We start from the raw sequence: 12,726 nt of genomic DNA on the forward strand, positions 1-12,726 counted from the left end.
ACAAGGTGGAATGGAAGGAATCAGAAGGAACAAATAAAGAAGCACTTGCTGAGTTCTTATACGATGCGTGGCCGCATGCTGATCTTACAGCAGTGGGAAGAAACCTCAGCTTGTACATAGCACATCAACACCAATGTCACCGTGACTGTACTGGAAGGTGTGCAGTCTGTTCATGCTGTGGAAGACCTGCAGTGTGACCACGAAGAATGTGACACAAGGGTGTTTTTGCATGCACAACATGCTGCACAGGAACATAAGACTGTCATTATTAAGAGCCCTGACACTGATGTAGCAGTCATTGCTGTGAGTCTGCAGAAAGATTTGCCATGCAGCTTGTACTTTTTCACAGGGAAGGGCAACAGAACACGCATAATGGACATTACCAAGGTGTCATCAGGTCTCGGAGCCAGTGTGTGTTCAGCCTTGATTGGGATCCATACATTCACTGGGTGTGACACCACAAGGCAAAAAGAAGACATTTGCTGTGGCATGCGAGAAAGATGTCTACCTGAAGGCTTTCAGAAATCTGGGGACTGAATTTAACTTGGACCACTCTACATTTGCATTACTTTGCAAATATGTATGCCATTTGTACGATCAGCCAACCGCAGAAAACATCAATGAGGCTGGGTACAAAGCTTTCTGTATGGCATCATCAGCCTTGCCAGAATTATCTATCCCCCCAACAAGTGATGCCCTCCACCAGCACTGCAAAAGGGCAAATTATCAGGCTAAAATAATAAGGTCATGTGTAAAGCAAAAGATTGGACTCATTTGAATCGGTGGTGGAGAGGAGGACACTGAACAAACTGTTATCCATCATGGATAACCCCACCCATCCTCTCCACCAGCTGCTGGTTGGACAGCAGAGCTCCTTTTCCAACAGGCTCATCCAGCTCCACTGTCACAAGGACCGTTTCAGGAAATCCTTCCTACCAGCAGCCATCACCATATACAACACCTCCCCTCTGGCTGGAAGAGAACTTCAACCTCAATAGGCTTGAAGTCTCTCCTAAAAAACAATAACAAAAAACAAAAAATACTGTAGATTTGTACATAGCAAATGTTTATTCACTATTTTTATTTATTTTATATTATTTTATTTTATTTTATATTTATTTTATTCTATTCTATTTGCTTGTTTTTTACTACTTTAATTGTTTTCATATACGCTGCTGCAACAAAACAATTTCCCAAATTGGGATTAATAAAGTATTAATAAAGTAGACTTGTGCAGGTGTTCCAGCTGTTCAAACACCACAAAGGAAACAGAGGATAAAGAAGATGACAGCTGCCCTGACACTGACAGTGAGGAATAGTGTATGTGTGTGCGCGCGCGTTTTTTTTTTTTTTTTTTACCTTTATTCTATTCCATTTGTATCATTCCTTTTATTATGGTTATGTATATAAGTTTATGCCGGTTGATGTGTATGCCCTACTTGTTTTGATTTTGTTATGTGTTGTATAGTTATTAGTGAATAAATCAGTAAATGAATACCTGAATGGTAAATGGCTAAATTGGCTCAATTCAGAAATACATGAATGAGCATTATCGTTGATAATTATTATTTTATGTTCACTTTAAAATTATATTTTGCGAGATTCCTTTCTGTAGGTTAGTTTTGACAGCACCAGGCAGGTTGTCATTTTTCCAGTTTGTTTGTTGTCGTAAATCGGCAACGTGATTGGTCCAGCGCGGTCACGTGGTGTCTTGTGACGTCAAAATCGTCATTCAGCCCTGCGGAAAATATCTTCAGAAAACGTCTCGGTTTAAAAAAAGTACAGGATTCTGTGACGCGAAACTTTTTTTATATGTGCAAAATAAGTTGGTCATTTTTATCAGCTAACGGGCATGTAGTTCGGAGAGCACGGAGCGAGCCTAAACGAAAACGGGGTTCACCTTACGGCCTAATGAGTCCAAGCAGTGATCTGACCTATGGACTCAAGCTGTTAACAAGCTGTCAAATAAACCAATGGGGCCTTCTTTCAAACTACAGGCCCTTAGAGGTGGCAGGAGAGGAATAAAACTCATATGAGCTTTTCAACATTGAAGCAAAACGTCATTCTCCAAACTCCAAAATCCTTACAAAATTGGAATGTGTACAAATGGCTGAAATTGCAACAAAGCCACTGGCGTGCCGGGTTATTTTACAACCATTTGCTCAACCTCACGAATACATACGTAGGAAGGAGGAGGGGTGAACATGCAGCACTTTCAACCACGAAAGGCAAGTTTAACACCAAAAAAATAACTCATCAAATTGCATCATTTCTTTATTTATGATATATTCAAGTACACTTCTTCATTTTGTTTGTGAGTGCGCCTGTCTCTGAAATAATGAAAAGTAAATTAATTCTGGCTTCAGTGCTTCACAGCTGCTCTAGACGAGACCTCGTGGTTTGGTTTGGTTGCGTTGCAGCATTGAATGCTGTCGACCACGGAAGATGTCGCAACATTTATTGTGTTTGTACATTTGTGTTGGGTAAACTCATTCTCCTGCTTTCAACAGACAGACTTTATAAAATGCTGACTTTACTCTTCAAAGCATTGGTAAATAAACCCAAATTATATCCAGTTGTGAATCTGTTTAACCTTCTCCACATACATTTCCTTTCATTTGCACCAAATGTGCATGAACTGCTGTTGAGTTTTAAACACTGGTTCAGTAACATCTATATTTACTTACTCATTGTCACGAGGACACTATTAATTCCCAGCAGCTCTGATTAGGCAGAGATAAAAATATACACCAGCTCTTGGAGCTCTGGTAAATCCTTGATCCTTTCCCAATATAACTGTTCTCACTGTTCTGCCATACCTGCCGCCTGAGTAAAGCTTTGATGGGCTCCAGCCTCCCGCAGTACATAAAGTTAAAATCCAAAAACAATGGGATGTTGTGTAAAATGTGAGTAAAAATGGCTGAAACACCTGTCTAAAAGCTAGGGACAGGGGCAAGAAAAGACTGGAAAGGTAGGCGGTACAAAAACTAGACTGCTGTTGCAGCTAATTATGTTACCTTAGAGATCATCGCCTGTGAACACAGTTCAAGGTGTCATCCTCAAAAGCAGATTAAAGCTCTTATCAGGCAAAGAAGAAGCCAGATGTGAACATGATCCAGAAACTCTGCTGTTTTCTCTGGACCAAAGTGGAAAACCATTCTGTCCTTTGAGTAAAGAAGACAGAGTTCATCCAGTTTATGATCAGCTCTCAGTTCAAAGCCTGCATCTCTAACGGTATGTGGGTTGCATGAGCGCCTATGGAACAGGTAACTTGCATATCTGGAAAGGTTCCAGCAATGCTGGAAGGTATAAACAGGTTTAAGAGCAACATATGCTCCCATCCAGATGATGTCTTTTTTTTTATGAAAAGTTTTGCATATTCCAGCAAAACAAAGTTAAACCACATGCTGCATCAATTACAGCAGCATGGCATCTAATACTTTTCCTTCTGAAACAGTTATGTTAGTAGATTTTCCCTTTCTGCTTGGAAGAGTTGAAGACCAATAAAGCCTGACTATGACATATTCAAAGGCTGTTTTACATTCTTAGATTTGCTATCTGAGCCCTTTCCAGCGTCCATTAGTGCCTTGTCAGCAAGGATTTGTTAGCAAACATATAACTGATTCTGTACAGCGCTTTATGTATTAACTGTGGAATGTCTTACCATTGTACTGCTGTTAAGGCTTAAATCTTCCTTTGGCATGGGGAATGAACAAGAAGACCGAATGTGTTGAAACGTTAGCCAAGAGTCTCTTACTCACAGAGATCAAGGTTTTATAACTTTGCAGTAACAAACCGTTTATGGAAAATTCCCCAAAAAATAACCATGTGCTTCCAAGGTTAATACTCTTAAACACACACAGCTCCTCGCTCTGCCTTTTACACACCCACCTGACAACCTCTTGTGAACCACACAAACAAAAGTAAATGCACATTTGACAAGACTAAGGCAACCACCCTCACTATGACAGCACTTGACAGGTGGTTTGACGAATACCTTATCACAACATTCATGTTTTCAGCTGAAACAAGCACAGAGAGAATTGTCCAAATGTGTTTGCTCACCAAAGAAGCCGGAATAATAGGAGGGCAAATTTGGACAGAATGTGTTACTTGTTTTGGAAGTTGATCCCAAATTTGGACTTTAACATGCTGGACCTGAGTGACCAGATACTTTGTTTGGTCAACTCATGATTAGAATTTCAAACAATGGGCTTAAAAAGACACTCGCTCAGTCTAAACTCTCTTGCGTCTTTTCATGCAAACGTTTTTCCTCTTTTTTTCATAACACCGAACAGGATTCTGAAGTAATGTATCTCAATGAGAGGTTTATTTCATGCTCAACCAGCAGCTGAACCAGCTGTGCAGACATTAGCTGGAATTTAGCTTTCTCAGCCGTTATGGGTTTTTCCATATTATCATTTTCTCTCATTCATTTAAAGGGGACATTCATTTTTTTAAACCTGGACCTTATTTCTGGCATAAAATACGTTCATCTACTCACCGATAACAGTTTGGTGAAAGTCGGCGTCCTTCGGACGCTATTTAGATCACTGGAGATCCCCGTATATCCATATAACGGTAGAGAACAGGGCAGGGACAATACAGCCTCTAAATAAGGCGTTATCTGTCTTTATTTCACCAATACTTTAAGACGAATTAATGAATGAACGCGTACTATTGCACTGTTAGCTCAGCGCTGCCAACCGAACCGAACTACTCCTTTAAATCTGTTTTTTCATGAAGGATACTCATATAGCCTGGGGAAGCTGTAACATGGAAACAGGGCAAACCGTTTTTCACAAGTTTTTGTGAAACGTTCTGTCATGCTTTTATTTGCATCTGACTTGCAAATCACCTGCTGTTAAAGATGAACTGAAACGAATGTTCATCTATCATTCAAATGAATTTTTTGTCTTTTTCTAAAACCATCAATCCAACTTGAACTAAATTTTCCGGGCATAACTTGTTAAAACGGCCATTTAAAAGTGTGAATTATGTGGCCTTTGGTGCGAAATTGGCCACATGACCGTGACGTCATAGGGTTGACTCCCTTATTTGCTAGTATGGCTGGCTGTGAAAACAACATACATTTGATGGACTTATATCTCATAAAGGAAACAAAATTCTGATACAAACATCAGCAGGTCGAAACAACACACCTTTAACATTATGTGGAAAAACTTTCGTTGAATTTAAGCCACACAAATCGATTTAGTATCTACATTGTAGAGGCTCTCTGCACCTCCCGTGTGGGTAATGGAAATGAAAGTTACCATTTTTGGCACAGGATCGACGGGCACAAAACAGCCATCGCTCCTACTACACGCTGATTATTATTAAGATGTTATCAATCAAATGACACAATAGTGTATGTTTGCTGTGGTTAACTGGAAAAGATTTGAACATGCCAGTTTCGCAGATATGGCATTCTGCTGCGCTGTCTTTGAAACCGTTGAAACCTAACGAAGGGGCACTTTGAAATCCAGCCACTTAAAAAAAAACGTATGTGATAATAACATGGTTTTAATGTAAGCTTAATAAACAATGGCGTGGATTAACGGGTCGGAGATCCACCAGTGCGCGGCCCCATCTGCGGATCCTCACGGGTCGGCGGCAGGGAGGTGGGCACCCGGCCTCGGCACGACCGGCAGCAGCCATCGGTAGGACTGATCCACGGAGCCTCGGATGTCGTAGCCGGCGCAATCACCGGAGAGACCAGACAGCAGATGGCGAGCGTTGTTGGTGGAGGGCAAAGCCAGGTGGGCTTTCAGCCGGCATATTACTCCACCTCTCTTTCCCCGTCTTCTGCGACGGCTGTTGCGTGGCAACCGACCAGGTAGATGCCATAGGTAAGAGGGTACAGACGCCAAAACAGGTGGCGGTGGCTTTGTCTGATCGTTGACGTGATCGATATTATGTCCACAGAATCTCTGATTTTCAAGAGACTCAGGCGATCATGCATCAGTAGTGATGAAAACGATAAAAAACGATAAAAACATGACAAAACACAAAAAAAGCTAGCAGAGGTAGACGGCCAGCCACTCACAACGTCGCCAAATTCTAGCTGGATATGTGTGCAGACCGAAGAGCAGAGCGAGCAGTCCCCTGCTTCCGAGCAGCAAACACCGTAACAGGTGCAGCTATCGGCAGGCGGCAGCAGGCAGTGATAAGGCTCTAGCATGGTTGCCGCGTCTGCTCGCGCGAGCGGTGTTGATGACGTCATGAGTTCGTGCCCGCCATAGGACCCTATATAGTGGCGCAAGTCGTTGCGCGCCAGTAGTTGCAATTTTCTCCGTCACAGAGGTGGCGCTGCTGCGTGAAAGTTACCTCTACTCTACAACCACGAAAGTGGAGAAGAAAACAATGCCGCTGTCAAGAGCAAGAATACTGTAATTAATGATACTGCTGCAGTTTTCGGATCATTTTAATTTTTTAATTCAGTTAAAAGAGGTAAAGGTTTGAAGCCCCCGGCATCAACAGAGTCTCTGCCCTCTTCTTTGCCTTCACGTATCTGTCCCGTAGCTGCTTCCACACATTCTTACAGAACTCTCCCTCTTTCCCCAAAGTTCTGCCAATCTCTGTGTACCAGTTTGGGGAGTTTACGTGCTCCCTGTGCTGTTTCCCTGCAGTTTCGTACAGCTGCCTGTACAAACGCACCTCCTCACTGAGCCTGGTCTCACATCGGTCCATCCGGTTCGTTGTGCTCGGCGCCGCCAAGTTACAAAAATCGACTGGTGCACGACAGCGCGCTGCGCCGTCTTTTCAAGGCAAGCGCCAGGCCTGAAACGTCATTTTGACGTCACGGTCCACCACCGCCGTGACAGACGCGGCAACCATGCTACCGCCTATACGCTCCACCGTGCTCTTGTCTTTGCCTTCTCCTTGTCAGCCTCAGTTCCAGTATTTTTTAGTTTGGGAAACATGTGCAGAGAGATGCCTTCAGTGAAGCTGCTATTTTTGCAACTAACACCATTTGGCCCTCCAGCAACACAATATTTTCCACCGTGCTGTGATGTCTTAGTCATAGATGCCGCCATTACAGTTAGACTACTAGAACTTCTGTGTCAACCCTATGACGTCACGCATAAAAAAATGAATTCGCACAAAAAGACAAAATGTGGCTCCTTTTGAGCCCGTTTTAACATGACTTCCCGGATAAATTATTATCCAGACAATATCTCATTTTAATCGCAAGGCTTGGAACCTTTAGAATCAGCAGCAAAAACTGTGAAATTCCAACAATTAAAATTCGTTTCATAAGTCCTTTAAAGAAAGATTAAGGAGATGAGTTTAAGATGGGCCACTCCGTGTGTTACACAGTGAATAAGGCTCTTTTTCAGTGTTCCCACCCAAAAGAGATTTCCCCTGATGGAAGGATTAAGTGGACTTTAAAAAGAATAAATCTGCATAGTTGGTGGGCTGTGGGTATAGTTATGTAGCTGGATGTTGATAAATTAGGTAAAACAAGCAATATCCTTTATTTGACAAAGAAAATATGTACTCCTGGAATCTTGTGACTTGATCTGAGAGCTGTTGCTTGTCTGGTAGGTGAGAGCCTCGCTTCAACAGGCATTCCACACCTACACATCTGCAAACAAACTCCTCATACAATGTTATTTCCATACTGATCTTTTAGCAGTGGGTGTGTGAGGAACGTACATAAATCTAAATGCAAAAACTCTAACTTGGCCCTGACAAATATTCAGCCATCTTGTTTATCCAGTGCCTGCTGTGATGTAACAGACTTTATAATGTTCACCCAGTTTGTTTATGTAACTTTTCAAAAGTAAAAAAAAGTTTTTTTTCAACCCTTATTTGAAGCTTGGGAACGTACAGTTCTGGAAGCTCCAGTTTCAAAGGCGGTGAGATGGTTTCATGTGTTTGTCAGAACCTGCCTGTCATGACCTGCAGATACAACAGCAGCGTTGGCCTGATGCGAAGATCAAGAGCGAGGCCCGACACAATGAAACACTCCAAGTCTGTTCTTCTGTGGATCCTGATTCATTTTGCACCTACAGGGTGAAAAGATCAAGGCAGAAGCACATGCTAATTGTTTTCCTAAGGTGAAACAATAATGCACTTTGTTTGCAGCAGCATCCCTGTCAGCAGAGAGCGCACAGAGCCAGCTGGCTCACTCTGCCACAGGAGAGAGCTCCCTCAGTGTTTTTCCGTGACGTCTCTGCAGTACATTTCCTTTGTTGCATCATTGTACTATTGCCCAGAAATGACTGGCTTTTTTTACGTGATGAAAGCTAATGGGGATGTGAGTGGCTGCACAGATTAAAAGTACCGATGTAAAACCTCTGTGACAGTGTGATGTCCAAGCTGAACATGCAACATGTGGTGATAAAGAGGAAACAGTTGAATTTCAGCTGACAAACTGTGACGTGTGCAAACACACTTGTTGCAAGATGTTTCAAAGCAATACAGAGTGTGTGTTTTATTTTTCATGAACATTTCCAAAGAAAAATCAAGCAAAATCAAAAGTGTTTTAAAAGGATCTGGAAACTCATTTTAATTCAGGTTTAGGCATTAAAAACACTTTCTGTGATGGTCGTGTCTTTACTATGCAAGATCAATATGTCTGTCAGACATGAAACGCACTTAAAAGGCTTTACAAAACTCTGTCAATGTGTATAAACATGCAAGACAACTTATAACAAGGTTTACAGATATGAAACCCATCTTTTTGTAATACCTTCCAAAACATGTAACGAGACACTTTGCAGTATATGAATAATTTAAGTGTTTTAATCCAATGAGGGATATTACTGCAACTCATTAAGCTTGTCATGAACCAGGTAGGATGTTAGACAAGTACACAGCACTTGGAGTTAAAAAGGACAAAGACAATGGCCCTAATTTATCAAGCCGTCGTAGAAAGCATCGTTGATATGAGCGGAGAACTCGTCGTACGCGTAGGCTCAAGTGAGATTTACAGAACATGCGTACCATACAAATCCCATTGTAAGACCGAGCGGCTGTTGATAAATCCGTCGGCTGAAATCCATCGTAATTATCCTAATCACGCCTTCTACAAAAGGGGGCTGAGAGGCCGCACCTCTAGAATTTGCGACATGGATAGACGAAAGGCGGCAAAGAAACGCATCTACAACGAGGCCGAACTTGACACTCTCACAGCCCAGGTGGAGAAACACCGCCTGGTGCTGTTTGGAAGTATGAAAGCTGGCATAAAGAGCACCCAAAAAACGTGCACTTGGAGATCGCCACGGCTGTCAACAGCGTTGACATAAAATGTGATAAACTCCAGATTAAATTAAATCTAAAATTGAACGATGTTTTACTTTTTCTCCAATAAGATCAGGAAGAAGTGGTCCGATATGAAATTGGCCAAAAAAAGAAGGTCGCAGCTCTCCGACGCAGCATGTCACAAACAAGGGGGGCTCCGATCCAGGTTTGGATTTGAGTGCCTTGGAGGAGAGGGTGGCTGTCCTGATCGGAGCTACGTCCTCATCGGGCGTGCCAGGGAAACTTGACACTGATGCGCCCATGCTAGAGCTCGAGAATGGTAAGAATGACTTCACACCCAAGACGTTTAAATAACACAGTTGCTTTAATATTCAACACAAATGAGGTTCCTAATCAAACTAATATTTTTCATTCACAGATGAATCCGAAGTGGCATCCGGGCAACCTGACCCGCGCGACGAATACGCGGCCCCGTCAACATCCGAAGCGTCTGCCTGCCTCTGCCCCCGGTCTGCAGCATCACACCGGCCAGCCGTGTTAACCACAGAGGTCCTAGAAAGACAAACAGAGATCGTGAAGTGGATGATGGCTTTAACACACACCATGCAATCTATCGACAGTACATTGAAAGACATAAATGAAACACTGAAGTCACAGAATAAATGCTGAAAGAAATCATTGTTCTCCTTTCTTTTTTCCTTGAATAACAGAATGCTTACCAAAAGTCAGAATCGCTGAATACGTTCCTCTCTCCTCCTGAGCGCTCTTGGCTGTGCAGGCTGGTGGTAGGGATCTCTGGGTACGGGGTCCTCTGGATGTACATCTGGAAATGGCACTCCATTTTTTTGGGCAATGTTATGGAGAAGCCCGCATGCAATAATAATATTGCATACCTTTTCGGGCGTATATAGAAGGGTTCCCCCCGCAGCCGAGACAGATCCACCTGTCCTTTAGGAGCCCTAACCTCTCCACAGTGGCACGCGCGTATGCGCAGTGTTAAAGCGCCTCTCCTGTTCGGTGTGAGGGTGCGCGGTTGAATAATGAGCCATCACTCTTCCAATTACGGAGTTGTACTTGTTTAATTAATTTAATTTGCGTTTATGTTTATATTTATGTTGAAGTCAAATAAAACATGGGCCTTCTTTGAAGTGATAAGTCTGTAATTTTAACCTAGGGATTTGTTGCGACTCCTGAGGCACGCACTAGTGACGCTGCTGTTTATGTATGCTATTGCAGTCACCGCAAGTCAAAATGGAAAAGTGCGTACACGTTCTCAGACCTGTCGTGGCGATTTCATCTTTCCTGCGCTCACGATGGATTTGATAAATGCCAACCTTTGCGCAGAAAAGAACGTACACACAACCTACGCACGTTTTTCGTCTTACGCAAGTTTGATAAATGAGGGCCATTGTCTTTCTGCAGCTGTCAACAGGCAGAAAGGTGAGATCAGCCAAACACAGAAGAGAAGAAAAGGACAGGAAGAACGATAACACCAGGTGTATGTCACAGAATCAGGATCAGAGCGATATGAGCAGATGATTGATGCTGAAGTAGCCTGGAGCACGAAAATAAAAGACTGAACATGTCATCAGAGTGAAATGCACATCAGGTTTTTACAAAGACAGAGTGTCCTGGAGGACAACAGACAAGAGGAATCCCAATTTCAGCTGGAAACAAGGCAGAAAAGGCATGCTTTGCAATGTGATGGGAAGCAGGAACGGACTAAAAGAGAGAAGTTCCTGCAGACAGACATTTCCAGGTTATATGCTGGCCCTTTGAGAATTAGTTGTCATGGACCACGGGGAAGAGCAGATGTTAAGGATCCAAATACAGGACTATCAGGAAAGGCAATTGGAAAAACAAAGGCTTCGTTGAGCTAAACTAAAGGCGCTGCAGAGGCTGGAAATAAAAACTACAAACTAACGGAAATGAAACAAAGGAAAGAAGAATGTCTCTAGGATTACTTCAGCTCACAGACAGTGTTCATTATTGCTTTCAGTCCACCAAAATCTGCTAGAATTAGACTGTGTGCAGCCTCCAACTACCCCCCTTACAGCTGGTACGGTGCTTGTTATACTAATATCAAATGTTCAGATCAAACTTAAAGTTTGATCCTCATGAAAATAATGAACCGAATGTTTTTATTAACGATTTAACAACCAATTATCGTGTTCCTGACAAAAAATAATTAATTCTTATTCTTGGGATCCACTCGACCTTCAGTTTTGTCTCAGACTACTTGTATTTATGGGATCAATTCGGCAGGCAGTAGGAATCAGCTGTTTTAGCCGAGTGTAGGGAAAGTGGGCTAGTTGGATGAGAGGTAGAGCACCTTGAAGGATCCGATGCCAAGTCCAGTTGCCCTTGATGCAAGTTCTAGTTGCCCTCTCAGAGAAAGATGACCTGGATATATTCACGGACATCTTTCGCTGGGTGTACAGCTGTGTATGTGCAGACCTTTAACCTTCAGTTCCGTTGTATAACAGCTGTCTTTCGTAGCTTTAAATGCAGCACATCTCAAACAGAGGGTCAGCCGCTAAACAGTTGACCACTATTTCTGTATCCAAATCCAGGGCAACAGTCATAGCTGGCGTTGGAATTATCATGGCTCTCACCCACAACGTAACGCAACAGTTACTTGTCAAGATTTATGTTGGCCTGTGAGGTCTTACTCTCCAAAAATAGATTGATCCATATTTCACCTTAGCACACTAAGCCCTAAACAACCTCTCCAATCCATGTCATAAGGATATGGAGACAACCTTTTGCTGTCAAATGTCAACTCGTAACATGCCAGTAAAGTTGTCGTATTTTTCCAGAATGCTCAGCTAATTAGGATGATCCCATGAGGCATCCATGAACTGATCAGTCCTGCAGATTCACAAGGTTATTATCTCCATATAAGATTGTTTTGGAGAACCTGCTGGCCCGGCAGAAAATCTCAGGGCCAAAAACAAGGCCATCTGCTGAAGATTTTCTGCCTGTCAAGGCTTGTGTTACACACAGTGGGAGCAAATTTAGCCCATTGGCATGCTGGAGTGATTTACTGGGAATGCAAACATTATTAATTCAAGGGGAGAATCTATAAAGTGCTACGAGCAGGAATGCCTTCTACATCGTGGTTATTGTTGTTATTCCATGGGGTACACTGACAAAATGCATTCTGCACATTGATAATCATGAGCAGCCTTCATCTGTATCAAGGTAACATCGTAAAACTGCACTTGTACAACTTCAAGTCCAAAAAAGTTGGGATGCTTTGTTAAATGACTTACAAATTTCATAAACCAACATTTCTATTCAAAATAGAAGACATTGAAATGGAGCTGGAACTGAGGAGACAGGCTGCTGGACCTTTGGGAGGGAAATGTTGCCCCAGTCTTGTCTGATAGAGGACTGTAGCTGCTCAGCAGTCACTTCAGTCTTCTTTGCTTTATTTTAAATGTTTGCAGATGATAAAAGGTCCGGACTGCAGGCAGGTCAGTCCAGCACCCGGACTCTTCTCCTACAGAG

This window comes from Odontesthes bonariensis, chromosome 4, assembly GCF_027942865.1.
Source record: "Odontesthes bonariensis isolate fOdoBon6 chromosome 4, fOdoBon6.hap1, whole genome shotgun sequence".
Classification (NCBI taxonomy): domain Eukaryota; kingdom Metazoa; phylum Chordata; class Actinopteri; order Atheriniformes; family Atherinopsidae; genus Odontesthes; species Odontesthes bonariensis.